Source organism: Parasteatoda tepidariorum, chromosome 5 (genome assembly GCF_043381705.1).
Source record: "Parasteatoda tepidariorum isolate YZ-2023 chromosome 5, CAS_Ptep_4.0, whole genome shotgun sequence".
Taxonomy (NCBI): domain Eukaryota; kingdom Metazoa; phylum Arthropoda; class Arachnida; order Araneae; family Theridiidae; genus Parasteatoda; species Parasteatoda tepidariorum.
This window is the reverse complement of record NC_092208.1, coordinates 6,669,272-6,691,897: the sequence shown is the minus strand read 5'-3', so window position 1 is coordinate 6,691,897 and position 22,626 is coordinate 6,669,272. Positions and strand designations below refer to the sequence as shown.

Below are 22,626 nucleotides of genomic sequence, written 5' to 3'. Positions count from 1 at the left end.
CCCACACCATTATGCTTCCACCATCACAACAACCGGGTGTACGGATACTTATAGCCAGATAGTCTACCAGAAAGACCAATGGTGGTATTGACTATATATACCTATACATAATATTTCTGTGATACAACTCTGTTGGATTAACATTGACTCAAAAAATTTCACAAGTTGTTTTCCTTAATATTAATTTCATTTTTATAGAAACTGGAATGGTTAGATCAATGTCTTTCTTTTTCTTATTTTGAAATGCAAGCTATATAGTCACTATAAAATTAAAGGGCAGGGGTCTGTTTAAAAAAAAATTGGGTCCGCTAACTGACCCTTTGCAAAATATCTTTTCATAAAAGCAGACCCTTCACAATATAATTTATCTTTTAATCGGACCCTTCACATATTTGTTTATCTTCATTATTGTTTTGCTAATCGAATAAACCCTTCCCGGAAGAGGGTTCGAAACAAACTAAGTTTTCCAAGTTTCCCTAAGTTTCTACGAAAATAGTTCTACTTCTACAAACATCGCGTCCACATTCTTATTAATATTAAATCATAATTTTTTTGTAAATAAATAATTGATCAATTTATATTTATTCATAAAATTAATTTATAGAATATTACGTAAATAAACATTAATTTCTGGCAATTTTTTAAATATAATTTTATAAATTTAAGAATTGTTTAAACTTACTTAATGCGTAACACATTAAAAGTGATAGATAACTAAGTTGTGTTATTTAAAATATGTCAATTGAAATTATTAAGAAGGCGAGTGATTTTGTTTCAATTATTCGTCCAAAATGAATGTTCTGTATTAAGCAGTATAGGCTAAATACCAAATAAAAGGACCCTACTTGCACAAATTCACAAAAGCAGGACCCTGGTTGAAATAATGTGACTTAACGCTTATTTTATATTCACAAATTGTGAATAGTTTTTTCACAATTTTACAAAAACAGGACCTTTCACAAAATGTCTGGACAGACCCTTGAATGGCTTAAATATAAAATTTCTTTTCCAATTTTATATAATTTATCAATATGATTACTTCAATATTAAATACGTTTTTAAGAAAATAGAAAATTAAAGCTGCAATCCCAAATGAGACTTCAGCTAGAAAAAATTCAATTGAAATTTAATCAGAACTCAGTGTTTCTCCATTCTCAAATTAATTAGCATTATCTAATTGTGTATTAAACATAATCTTTAAATTTAATATCGGGATATTAATAATAATCTTAACTAACTATTCAGACTAAAAAAAATTCCGATATTAATAATAATTTAAACTAATTATTCAGACTAAAAAAAAATCCTAATGTTCAAAAGATATGACTAAATCGCATATATTGAAAGGATATTAAAGCTTTACCATTTTTCATCTTGCGAAATTGTTAGGCAATAGTTTAACGACTTAATTAGCAGACTTTCTCATTAATGATTGCACAATGACGTTTTATTTATCAAAATTATGTCGCAATTCTTCCTAAAACTTGTGAAAGGACCTTAAAAAGGAAAAATATTATTTGTTAAATGATGTTATAATTTAACAGTATTTTAATTAATTCGATAATTGATACTTCGAAAATTAGTATCCATTTTAGTTGACTAATAATCATTTTGAATTTCTTCACAAAGCTGTATATTAATGACTGCACTGTAACTTTCAGTTAAACAATGTACTGATATAAACTGCCAAAAACAATTGAAGGATATTGTAAGTTTTGTGCGAAATAAAGGTATAGGCAATTTTTTTTTTGTTGCATAAAATAGAAGAAGAGAGTCAGAAATGCAAGTTTTTCTTACTTTCAAGCTACGCAGTATGTAAATTTTGAGTTTGACGTCGAAGACGACGTCTTGGCGTCAGGTAATTTAATTTGGCTTTCAACTTAACGTACGTCAAAGCGGAAAAGAGTTATCGACGTTCAGTAAGCGCGTTGTTTCAGTGAGTGCGATGTCTCAACGAAATCATTTAACCAAATCAGTAGCTTGGAGCGATGTTGGTTGGTAAGAGAGGTGCCAAACACAAGTCGAAGTATCAGAAGCCATTGGAGCTTCGTAAAGAGTGATTTACAGGATCTGGAACCGTTTTCAGGGGTAATTGTGAGCCCAAGTTAAAATTCCGGAAAATTTCCCGAGTTAAAAAAAAAAAAAATTTAAATTGAAAAAAATTTAAACAAGGTTTTTTTCCTTTTTCTCAATATTTCTTAGTTTACTTAAAATATTTTTAAAATTTTACACATATCTATGATGACCTGGAGAAGTAATTAAGATTTACAAATATGTCTTTCTTTCTTGAGTTTATGATTATAACAACTATTTACTGACAAAAAATGAATATTAATCATGGATATAAGCTTATAAAGTATCTCTCTGGCTCTCCCTTACAAACAAATAAAATAAACTGTTTTTTTTAAGTTACACCTTTGAAAATTTGATTTCCGGAAACTTCTGTGATCAAACAATGATTTTTTGAGACGTCTGGACCTTCGATCTCCGGAAACTTCCGGATCACTGTTAGCGAAAAGTCCGGAAATCTGGATTTTTTCCGGAGCACAATCAGCCCTGCGTTTTTTATAAACAATCCATAAAATGCAGGCCGAGCCATAAAATGCAGGCCGAAGATCTGGGCAAGAGCGTAGACGTGCAACAACGCCCAATGAAGACCGTTATTTAACACTTAGGACACCAAAATATGAATGCCACTCTTCTTCAACAACCTCCGCTCGGCTACTGGCACCACAGCTTCGACACAAACTGTCCAAGACCGTCTTCACTCTGTAGCGCGCCGATCAATGGTGTGGGTCACGTTACAGCAACGCACCACCGGTCCCGCAGGGTGAGAGCAACAGAGAATGTGAACAGGAGGAGAAATGAATGACGCAATATTCTTTTCTCTGAGAGTCCCGTTTTTCTGTTCATCCTGATAATAGGTGTATTTTCATCTATAGGAAACGTGACACTAGAAACAATCCTGCGTTCTTGCAGGGAAGTGCTAGATTTTGCTATGAGGGAGTGCTGGTCTATGCTGGTATCTCCATAGATAGACGCACCTATCTCCATATCATTCATATGGAGCTCAGACAGGTCGCCGATATAGGGATGAGATCCTGAAACCTATTAGATCCTGAACTCCTTACGCTGAAGCAATTGGAGGAGACTTCATGTTAATGGACGACAATTGCAGACCACATCGTGGTAACTTGGTAAATGATTTCCTTTTGGTAGACAGAATCATACAAATGGATTGGCCAGTGTGTTCTCCGGATATGAACCCAATCGGGCATGTTTGGGACATTCTACGCCGAAATAGATTGAGGTAGAATGAATTGTGGAAACGTTGAACAATGTGAAAAGCAGCTTTTGCGTAATACGTGGCTAAAGTCGACACGGTAAAGAAAAAAATCTCATTTTGGAATAGGGAAAATTAAGCACTTTTAAAAAACACCAAATGAAAAAAAAAACTTTTAAGGGCTTTTAAAAACAAAAATCGAAAATAAGCACCTTTAAATACTTTTTTAAAATGCAACGTACCGTAGAAGTAATTAGAAGAAATATAACATTAGATAGAAATAAATTTAAAAGAAAAATAACTTTAAAAGAAAAATAAATTATGACATAACAGTCATGACTTAGCATCATTTTTATTTATTCAATAACTAACGAATCAACGGATTGTTAAACTTTAAATTAAACAAATGTTTACTTCAATCCCCCATTAGGCAGCCAATAAATATGCTCTCACAGCTCAGAATCTCGTTGGATCTAAAAAAAAAAAAGCTTATGTTTCAAAAAGCCCTGGAATATATTGAATCATTTTTTTCTTATCAACCAATTGTTTGTTTTCTCGTAAAATTTATTCCGCCAAGCAAGGAAAACGAAAACCAAAACCAAATAATGATGTGAGATTGGACGGAATAAACCATTTTGTCGAAATGGATAGAAACAATCTCGATGCAATTTATACATAAAAAAATAATAAGTAAATACTCAATTGCGGTGGGTTAAATGCAAAGTTCATTTATAAAAAGAGAGCTCCCATTTGTAGCATACAAAATACCAATTTGGAAAAAATAAGCAGGTAAAATAGAGGGCAAAATAAAAAAAGTAAGTTTTTCTATTTATTAATATTTTTTGTGTAAATTTGTTAATTTTATATTTAATTTATACTACGAAAATGCTTACATGTCTAATAGTATAAAATAGTAGGGGAGTTTAAATCGGCAGTTAAAAAATCGAAAGAGTTGAGAGAAAAATGTGTCAACATGTTAACCTACCGCTCGGTGCAAAAGCTCCCGTTTGAGGAGCAAGCAATAAAGATAAAACTAGTGCAATATCTTTTACTCTGCTTTAGATACATATTATTAAATGTAACAGTTCTAAAAATTCAAATAAAATATCGTAATTTGCCGTTGTGGAGATTAATGGGTTAACAATCGCATAATAAAAGTGTTGTCGTTGTTTCTAATGTCACTTGGCAACCACCAAGCCTGCTTGGTGAAACCAACGGAAATTAAGGCAGAAGGTGCGTTTCTGGTTTTCCAGTGGCGCCATCTATGGCCAAAAATACGAATTCAGCCACACGCACGTCATATCCCGTTTATAGGGCGGACCCTTTCATACATCCATTCATTCATCAACAGATCGTAATTTTGACCTGAACCAGAGAACGATCAATCTCCAATTCAGTACCCCCAGAGATGTGATTTGTTATTGGAACTTGAGGACTTTGTGACCTAACAAACTTAACATGCTCCAGTCACCATTTATTACACAGCAATAATTTAAGAATCAAATTATTGCTTCCCATTTAATTGAAACCGAAAGTCCTTGTGCGATTGTGTCAAATTTTATAAATTAATCATCACAAAATAACTTTTGTTTTTTAACATTATAATTTTGAAGCAAAAAAAAAGCCATATATTTACAAAAAAAAAGACTTGTTAAAAATATTTCTGATTTCATTTGAAATTCTTATTAATTTAGGCGTCAAAGAATTTTTACGCCTTAATTAATCCAATAATCATTGTGAATTCCATTCAAATAATATTTTTAAATCAATGATTGCGTGATAGGTATATGATGACGCATCCTATAAAAAATATTGTACTGCAATATTGAATGAAAAAGCAGTTGTTATAAGATGCCATTGTTTAACATTGTTATTATTTTAGTAATGAACGCATCAAACCAACGTTACTCATTTAAATCAAATCAATAATAACTGCCATTTTCTTAAAAAGGCTGGAAATGAATGATTACCTTATAAATTTTAATTGATTACATTATAAGGCAATAATCAATTGAATATATATTCATACATTTAATTCAATGTATTCATATATACAATTCACTGTATATATACAATTCACTGTATATATACAATTCAAAGTAATATATATTACTTAATAATATTTTTAAAAATTGGTTGCAATAGATAAGTTAAAATTCAGTTGGAAAGATTTCTTAGACAATGCAATTATTTTAGAGATAAATAAATAAAAGTAGGTACATAAAACTTATTTATCTATCCCTATAATAATTTTTTAAATGCTTTCATTTTATTTTACAACCGTCGTTGAACAGCCGACCCAATTTTGGGTTTACGACTACCAATGTTCAACTCCGGAGACTAGTAATTTTGAATTAATCCAGGAAACAAGGAAACTCCTGGATCAGCACCCCCAAAGGTCTGATTTGTCATGGGAACGTGGAGGACTTTGTGATCCGACAGATTTAACGTGCACCAGTCACCATTTACTACATGGTGAGACTTCGGTCGGCGGGGGTCGAACTCACGACCTCTTGAACATGAGCCCATTGCCCTACCAACCACGTTATCCCAAAAGTTTCTTATGTTTTCATGAAATATTTCTGCGGGCCAAGATAGCCTAGTTGGTAGGACGTAGGGCTTGTGTTCGTGATAATGGGAGTTCTAATCCCGCTGCCGAAAGATCCCCGCGTGTTAAATGGTGGCTGGTGCACGTTAAATCTGTCGGATCACAAAGTCCTCCACGTTCCCATGACAAATCAATACCTCTGGGGGTAATGAATCGGAGAATGATCGCTCTCTGGTTTCGGTCAAAATTACGATCTGTGGATGAATGAATGACGTATGCATGGTTCATCCCTGTAAAAAGGGCTGCGACATGTATGTGACTGAAGTGGTGTTCTTGAACATAGATGGCGCCACTAAAAAACGAAAAACGCACTCTCTGTCTTAAAAATTCGCTTAATTTCAAGTAAGAGTGCTGGTAATGGCCAGTGGCATTAGTAACAACAGCAACAATATTTCTGCCATTCCATTCTCTTACAAGTGAAATATCGGATTTCCTAAATTATGTAACGTGCGCAAAGAGTTTTTTTCCATAAATTCCTGAAATTCAATGAAAGAAAAAAAATTTCTAGTGTAATTTAAAAAGAAAAGTACATTGCATAAGTAGTGAATGCATCTTACATAAATAACATTAAAATTGAGAATTAGCTTCTGTTAACGCTATTGCTCTCACCTTTTGAAAAAAAAATATAAAATTATATTTATTGTATTTTATTGACACGTTTAACATCTCAATAAAATCCATGCTCATAGTATGATAACATGTATTAGTTTGATAACATGGTTATAGTAATAATAGATCGGCAATTTTTATTTTTAGGATATATTAATGAATTGTATTATGTTACATATACATTATGAAATATAGATGAATAGTATCATATACACATGTATAGTATGATAACATGTTTATAGTAATAAAGATAGGCATTTTTTATTCTTTGGATAAATTAATGAATATGTAGATAAGAGCTGAATTCAAATACATGATAAAACTTTACTTATAAATGATGATAGAACTCAACTGATTTTAAAATATCTGAGTTTTCTACTGCACAAACTTTACGTGTGATCTCAAACCCATATTTTTTGGTGAAACTCATAACAAAAAAGCATAAAAAAGTAACTATCTTGATTGTGTGGGAGAAACTATAAATTGCATTATAGAGAAACTATAAAACTATAAATGGTAATAAATACTGAATAGGTATACAAGCAATTACTGAAAATAATTATTTTTTTACGAACCTCTCAATTGCATAAAGTATCTATGTGAAAAAAACTTTAAATGGTAATAAATACTTATTATATTAAAAAGCAATCACAAAAATATATTATTATTTTCAGCCATCGTTTTTATCCGTGTCAAAATATGAACCATTAGCATAAATATAAAAAAATATACTTTTTAGTTGTGCATAAAATAAAACAAAGCTTTCAATCTTCCTTTGAAAGGAATAACAACTAATTGGAATAAAACAGGACATTATTTTGAGCCAGAAAGTTAAAAGAAATAATAATTTCACTTAAACCTTGAATACCTATAGACATTATTACAATTGAAATAAGATTTAATTAGACAAGAATTATTGTATAGATTCTATAACATATATATATATATATATATATAGGAAAGATTTCTTAGACAATGCAATTATTTTAGAGATAAATAAATAAAAGTAGGTACATAAAACTTATTTATCTATCCCTATAATAATTTTTTAAATGCTTTCATTTTATTTTACAACCGTCGTTGAACAGCCGACCCAATTTTGGGTTTACGACTACCAATGTTCAACTCCGGAGACTAGTAATTTTGAATTAATCCAGGAAACAAGGAAACTCCTGGATCAGCACCCCCAAAGGTCTGATTTGTCATGGGAACGTGGAGGACTTTGTGATCCGACAGATTTAACGTGCACCAGTCACCATTTACTACATGGTGAGACTTCGGTCGGCGGGGGTCGAACTCACGACCTCTTGAACATGAGCCCATTGCCCTACCAACCACGTTATCCCAAAAGTTTCTTATGTTTTCATGAAATATTTCTGCGGGCCAAGATAGCCTAGTTGGTAGGACGTAGGGCTTGTGTTCGTGATAATGGGAGTTCTAATCCCGCTGCCGAAAGATCCCCGCGTGTTANTGTGTAAAATATTTGTTTATTGCAAGGAAAACAATGATCAAAGAGTATAGAAAAATGTTAATTGCTTAAAGTAATAAATTTAATCTTTTGCGCCTTGTTGATAACTTATTTACAATTTCGTCGGAACTTTCTCGATAAAACTTTCGTTTCTTTCGCTCACTGAAACATGCAAGCTTTTGCAAGGTGCAAACAAAAAAATTTTCCACATATTTCTTAAAAAATTATTTTTCAAGGCAGGACGTATATTATAAGAAGTTCTATGCGATATTTGGAAATATGGATATTAAAAAAAACTCAAGCTAAGGGGGGGGGGGTCCGGCTAAAGGTGGTCCTACATATTATTAGCAGGGTGGTCATAATGTAATGGCTCTTCGGTGTATAGATATATATATATTGATATTTACTTAATGAGCGGAACAGAGTGATTGAAGCAAAAAAAACTGTTTAGATCCCTGTTTTTTATGAAAAAAAATATAAATAACAAATTCAATCGTCTGAGATATAAAAAAATTCAGAAATAGATGCAAAAATTTCACACTCAAAGAGAATTTAAAAAAATACTATATACAAGGTATCTGCTACCTTTCAGATTTTCAAATTCATGACTTTCCATGACTAATTCAAAGAATTTTTCGTTACCTAACGATGTTACTATTTTCTCCAACAAAAACACAACATTAAATTTAAAAAAGCATTATAATAACATTAATTGAAATGATAGGTATAACCAAAACTGTTATACTCTGCAACTTCATATTTATAGATTTTAAATTTAAAAAACAGAGTAATAAAAGAGTTAGAGCAATAAAATAGCTGAAAAAGATACAAAAGCAAATGATTTTTTTTTTCCTTTTTTTTTGCAGAATTATACTTATATGTTATACAGAAATATATATAGAATTATTAAAATACTTTTCTTGTTCATCGGAAAGGAAAGAAATGCTCCTGATTTTTCTGTTCTCATTTCGGAATTTAAAAAAATTCGCCAATGATAGGCTTGCTTCAGCTAGAATTTTAAGTTGATAAAATTAAAAAAAAAAATAATAATAATAACAGAAATTCTGAAATCGCAGAAGTTTAAAAGATAATTCGCTCTAGAAATAATGTTTTTTCTTTCATTATTTGAAAGAACACCATAATTTTTTAAAAAAAAACACGATAAAGACATTTTATATTTTAATAAAATATGACTGTGAGTGGGAATTTTATTACAAATTCAGATATTCGGAGCACCATGAAATTGGGGGGGGGGGGTAAATTCCATTTTAAAAATTAGACTTTTCAGTGACCTAAATCCATGACTTTCCATGATTTTTTTTTTTAAATAGTTAAAATCATGACATTTCATGTGTAATTTTGTTCAATACCAAAATTCCTGAATTTTCGTGATTTTTCATGACTTTCCAGGTGCGCAGATACCCTGTATATACCGTATACTCACGATTTCTCAAAGTTGAAGGGAAGCTAAAAAATTGCGAGATAGTTTTCGAAATAACAAATTCAGAACTAAATACGTTCTAAAAAGTAGAAAAATATATTCTAAAATATAACTCTAAAAAGTAGAGACATGAAACATAAGAATAACCACTATTAAAAATCTGTATGTAGTGATAGTTGACTATAAGTCTAAATACAACAATGATACTTTATTTTAAAAGTAAGAAAAAAATAATTATACATTAATACAATAATTTTACATTGTGATTTTTCCGGGGGGGGGGAGATTCAATTTCTATTTCGAAAAAATTTGACCTAACAAGGTTTTGAAAAACGTTCTTCGACATAGGAATTCAAATTAATATTATTTGGATGTACAATGGCAAGCGGAAAAATAATTTTTTGACGTAGCAAGGTTTTCGATGTATCGAAGTTCGAGCTATCGAGAGTATACTACATTATTATTTTAATAATACTGCTAAATCATAGACTCTTGTATAAATAAAAAACCTATGCTTCATAGTTTTAAATAGACCGATTATAAAAAATTTTATTTCCTGTATTTGATATAAAGAAAAGAATTTCAAAAAATAATAAAAATTTTATTTAAAATATTTCCTATAAAGTAATAAAATGTTTATTAAATGTATGTCATGTAATTGCTAAATTATATACATCTGTATAAATACAAAACTAATACTGATTGAAGTAAAAAAAATAATAATAATTTCCCATTTTTAAAAAAAAAAAAAAATATTTAATAATAAAAAAATTTGCTTTAAAATTCTGTCAGTAAAACAATAAAAAAAATTTATATGTTTTTAGCACTACATGACTTTTGTTTAAATATAAAATAACCCAGCTGCTCACACCTGTTATTTATATCCAAAATAATTCCGGAGCAGGCAGGAGAAAAAACTTCAACCCAAACGAGAGTATATATATGCAACAAGTAATACCTGTTGGTCCTTTCTCCTCCGCTAGCTAACTCCTCATCCTGGAAACGGGGAAAAAATCTTCTTCAAGGAACAAAAATATAATCACTAAAATTCCAACAGAAATCCCATAGGGTGGTTCAAATTTTTTCACCAACTTTTTTTTTTCCCGAAAAAAAATTTTTTAATACATATATTTTCTAGTACAACGTCTATTTGAAAGAACTCCAGGTATCTTTATCTCGCAATATCTCGCAACTTACTCTAGTACCGGGTTCCGTAAACGGTCGCCTGCATCCCTATTGGATGAGCCACTAGATCTGGAGGTTGCGGTCAACGCCATCTATGGAAGATCTCAGCACTTACTCAGATTTCCGGGGAATATAATTAGGTATTTTTTAAAAATTAGGACTCTGTGGTGTTTCTTCCAAAATTTTTAGAAAAATCAAAAACTTTTCGCACTATACAAACTTATATTTCTCACATTTAGTTAACACAACAATCTATTGATTTATTTTACTTAAGAACAATTGAAATCCAAACAGCGAGAAATGACTGCAATTGCATTTTGCTGAATTAGTAATATTAATCTTACTGACGGTACTTATTAATTTATGGAAGAAAAATAAAAAATATTTTTTAACGTTCTTACACGAAATTGTTCAAAACATGCAAAAATAAAATGCTGTCAAATTTAGGAAAAATTCAACACATTCTCACAAAAGTTAAATAAAAAAATTAATAAATCTGACAATTACCTAAGATAATGCTTACAATGCTTATATTCTATTTATTTATGTTTCTAAATTTAAAATGTGTGATTTAATGTCCTTTTATTTAAAATAAATTATTTCTTCCATCAAATGAGCTACTTGTATAAAAAAAATATTTGCAGCAGAATGCCTTTCGTTGAATAAAACATCAGTTCTTTCAACTGAAATAATTTTACACTATTTACCTCTAAAAGACATAATTTTTAGCTCTTCTTTTATTCTAATTATATGAGGTTCGTTTCTATAACAACAATGAATTAATTTAATTATTAAAAAAAATTGTAATCACTAGTTTTAAAAAGAATAAAAAGGGAAAAAATAACGCCATTTTTAGTAGAGTAAAAAAAAAAAAAGAGAAATATAGGCCGCCCCCGTGACAGAATCGTAGCGACAACGTCACAAAGTTCATCCAGAAAGATTTTTCTTTTGAAAAGTAAAAAAAAAAAATTTCTCTTCTACAGAAATTTATGCGCAATAATTTAATTATGAATTTAGATAATCACTTTTTGACTCTCTCAATTTACGCCGATAGTATCGTAAATCGATGACATGTTTCGCATTGACAAGCCAAGCATATAATATATACCTATTTTCTAAGTACATAATATATATTTATTTATATATATAAAAATACAAACATATTTATGTTTGTATTTTTTGCATTCAGTGTTTGTATTTTTAGGATTTTGAAGTCTTATAATTTTCTAGAAATATAAGGGACAAAGGTAATGTGGGGGATTAATCATTGACTATGTCAACCTTCATCTATCAAAAGGAACCTCAAGATAGAAACAAGTTAACATATACTAGTGAATCGGTATTTAATATTTATAGTGGTAGTTACGCCACAGTTACAGTCAAAACAGAAATATTTTCTTACAAATCGCAGATTAATTATTCTAATGCTTAGTATAATTTTGAGAAAGCAAAATGTTTCACAAATGTTAAACTAAGCAAAATGTTTCAACAAAAATTGATGCATAAACAATTTTATTTTAAAAATTAAAAACAAAATATTTATTCATATCTCAACGGAAAGTTCATCCGGCGACAATTTATTGCATTAAGTTGATTTACGTTTAATATTGAAAAGAAGCACGCATACTTAAAATTGGGTCATTCACAAATATAAACGAAATGTTTTACTAGAAAACGTGTCTGTTACTCAATAACTCAATAAATTCGATTTTAAAAATCTCGTACGAAAGTTATCTTACCGTCGGGCTGACCTAGCGAGGTTTTTTTCTGGTGAGTTTTATTCGTGTAACGCAAATCAGCGTTAAGGCCTATTGACACTGTCTAAGTTCTTGAATCCGAGAAATTGGAGGAACTTCTCTCTCCAAGAAATTGGATGATTCGTCGACTCTATCCAAGTTCTTCAATCTCACTGATTAATCGGAAGAAAAACTTGGGCATGCGCATTGTACACATTCAACGTTGTAAAATCATACTTACATGACTTTAAAATTACTGAATAAATTCAAATAGGATCATAATAACACAAATAAATCATAATAACAGATTAATTTATTTGGACTAAAATGCATAAAAACAGAAAACAAAATGACATAATCTGATGCCTGCTTCTTGACGTCACAAAACTTAAGAAGCTGATTGGTTAAGGGAGGAAAAACTTGGAAGGAAAGTAGAAGATGCTCTACTATCGTCCAAGGACTTGGACCAAGTACTTGGATAATCGTTTAGACGAACCAAGCACAAAGCAAAACAAGTTTCCATCAATTTCAATCAATCTTCGTCCAAGAATCGTCTAAATAGGCCTTTTATTTCACTAATTCACCATCTATCCTAAATGCCTTGAAAAAATATCTTACTTGTCCAAATGTTTCTCCACTTTCGCTCCCGAATCCCTGCATTAAATTTGCAGTGGCGGCTAAAGCTCACTATTAGAAGCGGATTAACTTCAGACCAGTAGTCGGAAGTAGTGCGCTACAAGTGGCGTAACCGTTGTAGTCGCAACTTTTCTCCGTAGTTTGTAATGTAGTGTGCTACTTTTTCCGTAGTTTGTAATGTAGTGTGCTACATTTTCCGAAGTTTGTAATGTAGTGCGCTACATCTTCCGTAGTTTGTAATGTAGTGTGCTACATTTTCCGTAGTTTGTAATGTAGTGCGCTACATTTTCCGTAGTTTGTAATGTAGTGCTCTACATTTTCCATAGTTTGTAATGTAGTGTGATAATTTTTAAGAGAAGTAGTGTAATGAGTAGTGTGATACACAAAAACAGTAGTTTGTAATAATTCTTGACAACTAATAATAATTCTTGGCAACTTTAGCGTTAGTTAATTAAAGAAAGTAAGCTCAAAAGCGAAAAATTTTTCGAATCTGATTGATGCCTCTGTGGCCCATTGTTCATAAGATCTCAGTGTTTTCATCGTAGAAAAAAAATGGGTGAGAATTCCTCACCCTTTCTCAAAAACTGGGTGAGATTTCAAAAAGTTAAGTGAGATTTCTAAAAACTAAAAAAACGCAAAAACTCTTGGAAAAAAAATCATTTCTTTAATTATAATACATTTTTAACGTCTTCTATTTTTTTAAAGCATTGAATATTTTTGGTGCATCATCATAGAAGATTTTGCCTTTACAAGGTATTTGTCCATCTTACATAAGTGCATAAAAAATTTGAACGTCTTACATGAAGAAACCTTACCTACGGTAAACACGTGGTTGCAGAGAAATTTGTTCTGCAAGGGGTTCCGTGGTTGTGTTCTGTTGTTCGAAAAGGTTCTGAACAGTATACTGGTAAATAGGGAAGCTAGATAATGGGGCAGATGTTGAAAATAATGAAAGATCCAGAAAGAAAAGTGAAACAGATTTCATTCTAAATGGCGGGATTTGAAGCTTTTTCCAAAATGCGAGAAATTCATGAATTTTGAAATTGATTTATAGAATGCGCGAATTTCTCGCTGTAATAATTTTTTAATGCGAGAAAAGAAAAAAATATGCGAGATTCTCGCGTTCTCGCGCTGTAATGAAAACGCTGGTTTGATGCTCGAAAAAATCGGTGCGAAATCGGTCAAGTTGCTTCTGAGAAATCGAATTTTAATTATCTGACTTTTTTAAAATTCAATTTCTTCACAGGAGCTATAAAGTACGTTTTTTGTGTCTGATTTCGTAACTTTAAATATCTTCTGCATTAATTAATTAGCATATTTGCAATTATGCTCAGGGTTGCCACTCAAATCAGGAAAGAATATTCCCCGTGCTATCCCTGTATATTTTATACACAATATATTGAGAGGAAACACAATTACTGCACTCTTGTGTGAGCTATATTATGCTAGCTATCCTAGTTTTAATAGATGGAAGAACTTAGAGAAAAAAAGGAGCAGCTGAACATATTTAAATAATGCTATAGTAAAGGAAATAGTTTAGTATAGTGGGAATATCATCTTTAAATATCCCATAGATTACGCATTGAGTAGTCACCATTTTTTATAAGACAAAAATAGGAAACAAAATTCCCTGTATTTTCCCAGTTTGTAAAGAAAAAATCTGAATTTCCAGCATTTTCCCTGTTATTTTAGGTGATTTTTAAATTCCCTGTATTTTCCAGGTTTTCCCTGTTCTCCCTGTGGAGAAGTAACCCTGCCCCTCAAACCTTTAAGATTGAGTCCTAGAGCTTAAAGATCCGATCATTAGATCAAAAGTTATTCAGGGTGGTCTGTTTTCTTATCTATTTCATGTAAAAATGAATTAAAACTTCTTAATATCTCCTCAGATCTAACCAAGCCAATTTTTTAATCCAAAATTATTTTGAATATTGGGGAAAATTAAGTTCTCCAGTTAAGTTTGGCTTCTAAAAATAGCGCAGTAATGACTACATTTCGAAAGTAGTTTGTAGTCGTTATACTTAAAAAAAAAGTAGTTGCAGTTGTAGTTAACGACAATTGTAATAAAGTTGTTGTAGTTGTAGTTAACTACAAAGAAAATGTAGTTTTTTCGACCACTGCTAAAGACATCTCATATATCAAACATAAAACACATTTTTAGTAACAATTTATATCATACCATTGCATTATTTCCGTACACAAAACTGGCATTTTTGCTATTTTAAATCACTGTCCTTCACTTTTCATTAATTAATTTAATTTTTTCAACAATTTTGAAGGTGTAGAACTTTTGCTCCACTTGTTTAATAGTTTTCGCGCATTTTTGTTTAATCTACATTGCATATTTCAAATGTTTTCATACAATGCCACTTAGAATCATCTTTTTAGAAAGCGTAGAAATAAGACTTAGAAATCCAAAACTCTGTAAGAAATCTTTCTAAACATGGGCCTTTTATTTCTCTACGTCGCACTCCAAGTTGCCATGGTATCCCAATCGGAAACACTTTTCAGATAATAATCACCGTATACACGGATATCCGAATATATGCCATGCAGTTTTGGAAAATTTTCGGAACTTTCTTTTAATTGATCCTCAAAATTCGATCACGTACAACGAAAAGACATTTTCAATGGACGAGCATCCGCGTCAAAACGCTAACAATAGTGAAACGACACTAATAAAATACATATATATATGAAGAACTATTGAAAATAAAATGCCCTTAAATAACAGTTGTAAAGGAAAATGACAATAAGAAAGTAATAATTTCTTTTTTTTTTAAATAAGATTTTCGTTTGCCAGTCATTTTTCCTCATAAAAAAAGCAAATGAACAGAGAAAGTTAAACGTGCTAACTTTAGAATTCAAATAAGTCTCGCTGTCACCGTCTGACTTATTCTGGATATTGCCACGTTGGATAGCTGATGGCATGAGTCCGAACTGGTAAGTTTGAAAGACCTAAAAAGTAAAGATGAGAAAGCATCATTCTAAACTGTTAAGTTGGAAAGACCTAAAAAGAAAAGATGGGGAAGCATCAGTCCGAACTGGTAAGTTGGAAAGACTTAAAAGGAAAAGATGGGAAAGCATTAGTCCGAACTGGTAAGTTGGAAAGACTTAAAAGGAAAAGATGGGGAAGCATCAGTCCGAACTGGTAAGTTGGAAAGACTTAAAAGGAAAAGATGGGAAAGCATTAGTACAAACTGGTAAGTTGGAAAGACTTAAAAGGAAAAGATGGGGAAGCATCAGTCCGAACTGGTAAGTTGGAAAGACTTAAAAGGAAAAGATGGGGAAGCATCAGTCTGAACTAGTAAGTTGGAAAGACTTAAAATGAAAAGATGGAAAAGCATCAGTCCGAACTGGTAAGTTGGAAAGACTTAAAAGGAAAAGATGGGGAAGCATCAGTCCGAACTGGTAAATTGGAAAGACTTAAAAGAAAAAGATGGGAAAGTATCAGTCCGAACTGGTAAGTTGGAAAGACTTAAAAGGAAAAGATGGGAAGGCATTAGTCCGAACTGGTAAGTTCGAAAGACCTAAAAAGAAAAGATGAGAAAGCATCATTCTAAACTGGTAAGTTGGAAAGACCTAAAAAGAAAAGATGGGAAAGCATCAGTCTAAACTGGTAAGTTGGAAAGAGTTGAAAAGAAAAGATGGAGAAAACAATGAGCTCAAATTGGAAAATATGCGATATTTTAAAATCAATTCTCTAAATCAAGGGGTCACTTCTTTTTTTTAAATCATCTTATTCTTTTTACACACTCAAGAGTGCCACGAATTTCAATTTGCAAGACTCTATTTCTTCCTAACATCAAGACAAAAATAATTTTTAAAATAATTAATGTTCAAATTATATTAAAAATTAAAAATAAAAAGATAAAGATAATTGGACGTAAAATAGTAATTAAGGGAATTTAAACACTCAAAATCATGTTTTAGCTTTGGTTCACTTTCCTTCAAGCTTCTGAAGAGGTATTTTTGTAAATGAAATAAGCTATTGGTTAAAAATTCAATTCTTAATGAAAGAAAGAAAAAAAAAGAACTCATCAAAAGAATTGAAGAGGATATCTAATGACAAGAAACGTTAATTAATTTTTTTAACCTTTCTCAATTTACTTTCAAAATAAAGTATGTTTCCATTCAACCTGCATGCCGTTAGTAAATGAAAATAATTGTTATTTAGAAATGTATTAAAAAAATTTTTCTCCCTTGATTATACAGTTTACATAAAAATCGCATATTTATTATTTTCTAGGGGGTTAAGCCTCCTGCTCGCTGTTGATCACCAACAACGATGACTGCTTCGAAATAATTATTTTGCAAAAAACGGTTGAATTTATTCAACTGTAATTTAATATTTTATAATTACGCAACTGTAATTGAATATTTTCGCTTACGTATGGATATACTTTAAATAGAAGTTCTGCATTCATCCCTTTGTGCATGAAGTTGAAAATTAAGTTCTGAACCATTTAACGAATCTCTTTAAACGTAATTCATATGAGTATATTAATGTAATTTGCAAAGAGTAACAAGTTCAGACATCTATTTAAATAACTTTATCTTAAAATGTAGTAACGTAGAATTACGTTATAACAATAATAAACAATTCTCTTAAACATTTAATTTAAAAAACAAATAAAAGCAAAAATGTAATAATAAGAGTTGTTGTGATCCTCCAAATTCCTGACGAAGTCAGACAAGGTCCACCAGACCGTTTGTCGGGGCGGTGAAGCTTACGTGTACCAATGAACCGGAGGGCTATGACGGCGGTAGCTTGCTACCGGTGGGGTCTCCCAAGCCGGACAGGCCGAAGGGTAGGTGCCAGACGAAAACGAACACGAGCCAAGACAGACTTCTACCTATATGGTGCTCAGATCCCTGGATCAACAGAAGCTGCATCTCACCTCCTCCTTATGACTTCATTGATCCACAATAATAACAGTACAGATAAATACCTTTAAATTTCCTACAAAAATATCCATAGGAAGACAATATCTGTTGCATTAAGGCAGAGGGGGTGCGATTGTTCTTGTTTTCCAGTGGGGCCATCTATGGCCGAGAATTCTACTTCTGCCACACCCATACGTCACACCCGATCATAGGGTGGACCTATTTATACATCCATTCATTCCTCCACAGATCGTAACTTTGACCTGGACCAGAGAACGATCAATCTCCAATTCAGTACCCCCAGAGGTTTTGATTTGTTATGGGAACATGGAGGACTTGGAGACTCGACAGATTTAACGTGCATCAGTCACCATTTGCTACACGGGGAGTCATCGGCCGGCAGGGATCGAACGCACGACCACTTGGACATGGGCCCAGTGCCCTACCAACCAGGCTATCTCGGCCCAAAACAATATATTTACGACTTATATCAATTTTATGCTGATGACAACCAAACTAATATGAAAATTAATGTGGGAAAACTGGATCCTTACATATGTTTTTCTGGCCAATAAAATTGTAGCGACACAATGGAAAACTGCGACTTCATCCTTAGATAAGTGCATCATTTCAATTAAATATAATATACACATCATTTCAAAAATGAAAATTAATTTCAAAAGTAATTTCTTTTAGAAATTTTAGATGATTATTAGTTAGAAGTTGTTTGATTATTAAATTTTTGTGTTTAAACTTTTCATCCTAAGTGGTTGCTAGATAAAATTGATATATTGCTATATTTGCCTTCCGCGAAAAATACCAGGCATGGTGAATTGAAATTTTGAGATCTAGTTTGCCAATCCATGCGAAGAATATTTTCACTCACCTGTAAATCGTTGATAGGATAAACTCTTAAGGGAATATAGACTTTATAATTCGTTAAAAATAAAATCAATGCTAGCTGCGTCCTTGGAAAAGGGAATATAAATTTTCCTTGGATTCACACGAGTAATAATTGGAAGATATGCAAGGGAATGATCACTTATCCAATATGATTCCCGCCAGAGCCTGACTAAGGTAGGGGCATACGGGGCAGTTGTCCCGGGCCCCCATATCAGAGGGGGGAGCCAAATCGAATAGAAAGTTTATTTTTATGTTTCCTTCTTAAATGAACTTTTCTTAAATGAACTTTTCTTAAACAAAATATCAGTACAGTGTAAAATCAGTCAGTTTTACGTTAGCTTCTTCATTTATCTATCGTATGAACACAATCTATGTTTCGTAAATCCACGGCTTTCTAGGGCAGAATTCAGCTAAATTTTTACAATTACGATGGACACATTTGGCCAATCAAAAGCCTGTATTTATACATATCACAAAATACGATGTGTTTACAAAAAAATACAGGCTTCTGATCGGCTTAATTGAGCCATCGTAATTGCGCAAATTTAGCTGAATTCCGCCATAATGTCAGCAAGGATATGAATGTTTCGCAACTAGATGACTAAGTTAACAACTAGAAAACTGCATTCGGCGTGATGGACACAGAATTGTCAGAAAATCAATAAAATGGACAGAACGGTGTTTCGTCTGGCCATTGGAGGGGGAGGGACTTCATAGCTATTTTAGGATTTAGTCAATTTTCCTGTTATCTATAATGAGGTGAAAAATTTAAATACCTTCATAAAGTTCGGTTCTATATTACTCAAGTAGAGAAGCAGAGGGGGCCCTCCAAAAAGTTTTTGCTCCAGGCCCCAACTAGGCTAACTCGGGCCAAGATTCCCGCCCAGGCTAACGAATTTCTCTTACCGTAATGGCCCATATTTTGGACATTAGAAGGTAGGTCACTTTTCATGTATATGTAAAAGAACCAATTTACTCTCCAATAATCAAATCATGAACCATTCTAGTATATGAAAGAGTATATTTGCAGGAAGGGTGTAGTATCAGCGGTTCGTGAGTATGGACTTATTGAATAAATACTAAGATTAAACTTAATAACATTTATTGAAAAATTAGGAAAACAAAGCATAAACAAATCAGCTTAAGCCGGACAACCTTGCTCGTTGCCAGTTAGAATATTAATTACACCTTTTAGGAAGGAGAAAACTACCAAAAGCAATGCGATGGCAGCGCCATCTCTGAATTAAAACAAATAATAGTCAAAATGATAAATTCTGGTATCACAAAGGGATTGATTATTCAAATCTCCAGACCTCAAGTCTGAATAACATGTTTGTGACGCTCTGCAGATGTTGATTGAATCATGCAAAGACTTGAAAACTGCATTTCTTAATGGAGAGGCCAACTGTTGCAAGGGCAACTAAACTGTTTTATTTCTTGCGTTAATTCCCAGAAAGTATTGTAACCTTACGGCAGCCTTTTGTCTTTGTCGGAATATTCTTTTTACTGTCAAGAAAATGTTTGAACTAAAACCCTTTTTTCAGCAAGGCAAAAATATAGCAGTTTCAATCCTTTTATCCTAAAACGATTAAAAATTATTTTTTAAAGCTGTTTTTTTTTTTTTTATAAAAAGTATACTCACTTAGGTAAAATGGCTCCTTAGGTCCATAATGACGCTTTAGCTGTTGTCACACTAGAGATAGGATCAAATTAGAAGGTTGTTTTCTAAGGTTTTGGATTAGGGCAGTGTTTCCCAAAGTGTGGTACGCGTACCCCCAGGGATACGGGAACAGTGGTACGCATTCTTATGCGAAATATCTTGCAACAAACGAAAATTTCAAAAAAATTTATTTAAAAATAAAGCTAGGCATGAAAATTTATGATTACGTATTTTTCTATTGGCTATTTTTTTTACAGAGTTAACAGTTAATAATTAGTGGTACCAACAGCCAGTTGTGATTTTCAACTTTAGTGCAATTTTTTTACAGTTAAAAATCCATTCATTTTTTTATTAGTGGTACACAGCGTTATTAAAAATTTGGAAAGGGTACGCAAAGGTCATAAGTTTGGGAAACACTGAATTAGGGTAATGTGCGCAGAATAGAGCATAAGGTCACAGATCTCGTTTTAAGGTTAGAAGGTTTGCACGCAAAACGTATGAAAAACCTTTTTAGGTTGACATTAAAAGGTTTTTGCTGAGTGAAAGTAAACCTTTTTTTGTTATCTGGGTTTACGATCTGGTATCTCTGTTACCGTGAATGGCCGAAATCAAGAGAATGTCGACTTTCACGGATGAATGCCAACAATCATCCTTTGGGGAATGTCCGAAATATTTGTTATATACGATCTGATAATAATTTATTTGTTAATACTATTGTATTTATTCCATATTTTAATACCTGCTGAGGATAAGATTAGGAGAAACATCAGTGGTCGGAATATTTTTTTATAACCGTTGTTGAACAGTCAACACAATTTATGGGTTTACGACTACTAATGTTCAACTCCGTAGCCTTGTAATTTTGAACCCAATCCAGAAGACAAAAGAACTCCTTGATCAAGTATTGGGAGCCTTCGTGGAGGACATATTGATGGAACTAATCCTCATTTGAGTTACACGGAGAGGAAGACCGTTTGCTTTACATGGAGAAGCCAGACAGCAACGGGACTCAAATCCATAATTCGTCTACCACCGAGGATGTTTTACGTCACCACTGTGGTCATTGCAATCCGGATGCGGAATTCATGAACCACTGAGTTTTTAACCTGGTTCACGTCATTGGAAGGCGAACGCTCTATTCAATGAGCCATCACGGCTCAACGGTCAGTTTTGAGAAATGTGGTATTTTACCACGTTTATGTAAACTTGCCTTCGTGTATGACTGTCCGGGTGGAATTTTGTAATCGATTTTAATCTAACTTCCGGACTAGCTACAAACTTCAAATTTGGCACATAATTCAGAATTGGATGACAATGCATGAAAATGAAGAGAAAAAAGACAAAGTAAAATAAAATTAAAATTTAAAAAAAAAAATTTGTTTCGAGATTGTCTTTTGTTGTCGATTCCATTATTTCAAATTAGTATTACATATCAGGTGAAGTCCCGCCGTGGACTGATCGTTAAGACACGGTTCTCATCAGATCACCGAAGTCAAGCATCACTGGCTGCGGTCAGTGTGCGGGTGGGTGACCCACTTGGATCAGTCTGCGTAGGGACCGAGGGTGTGCGGTATTGGTCCTCGTTAAACTGTGCTACCGTAAAGTGCTCGACTTCGCGTGCAGGTCGTTGGGCTACCGAGGCGGGGGTGCCATCCCCTCTGCAGAGGATCAAAATTGCGATGGCATGTCTTCGGATCATCCTCAGGGATGTTTCCCAGACCGTCGCCAATAGCCCATTGTGTAGCTTTAGTGCGACGTAAATCAACAACAACAACAACAACAATATCAGGTGAAAAGATTTTTATTGTCGGAGTATTTTTATTGGCTGAAACATCACGTGGTAGGATCCAGTTTTTCCTCATTCATTTCCAGATTGTTTTGGTTGTCATCAGCATAAAACTAATGAAAGTCTTAAAGGTATTGTTCATCTATAAAGATTTTTGTATCCCTAATTTAAAATGAAAGCTCTATTATTTTAGTAGTGGTCTTGTTTAGTCTTGACTAAGAAAAATAATCTAAATAAAAATATATATTTTTAAAAACCACGTTTTTTGTAGTGAAGAATAATAATTAAAAAGTAATAATTTTTGAAAAATATAAAATAAAAATTTAAAATTAAAAAAATTATAATTTAAAATAAAAAAATTCAAAATAAAAAATAATATTTTTAAAAACCACGTTTTTGTAGTGGAGAATAATAATTAAAAAAAAAT

General features: G+C 32.3%; 1 protein-coding gene across 1 annotated transcript in view; it reads right to left on the bottom strand.

Annotated features, from left to right (window-relative positions):
* LOC107453616 (SCY1-like protein 2) overlaps positions 1-10,632 on the bottom strand; it is a 466,439-nt gene extending 455,807 nt beyond the window's left edge. Inside the window, exon 1 of the mRNA XM_071180877.1 lies at positions 10,368-10,632. The gene's annotated coding sequence lies outside the window, so the exon portion shown is untranslated. The remainder of the gene's footprint in view (positions 1-10,367) is intronic.
* Positions 10,633-22,626: the final 11,994 nt, after the last annotated feature.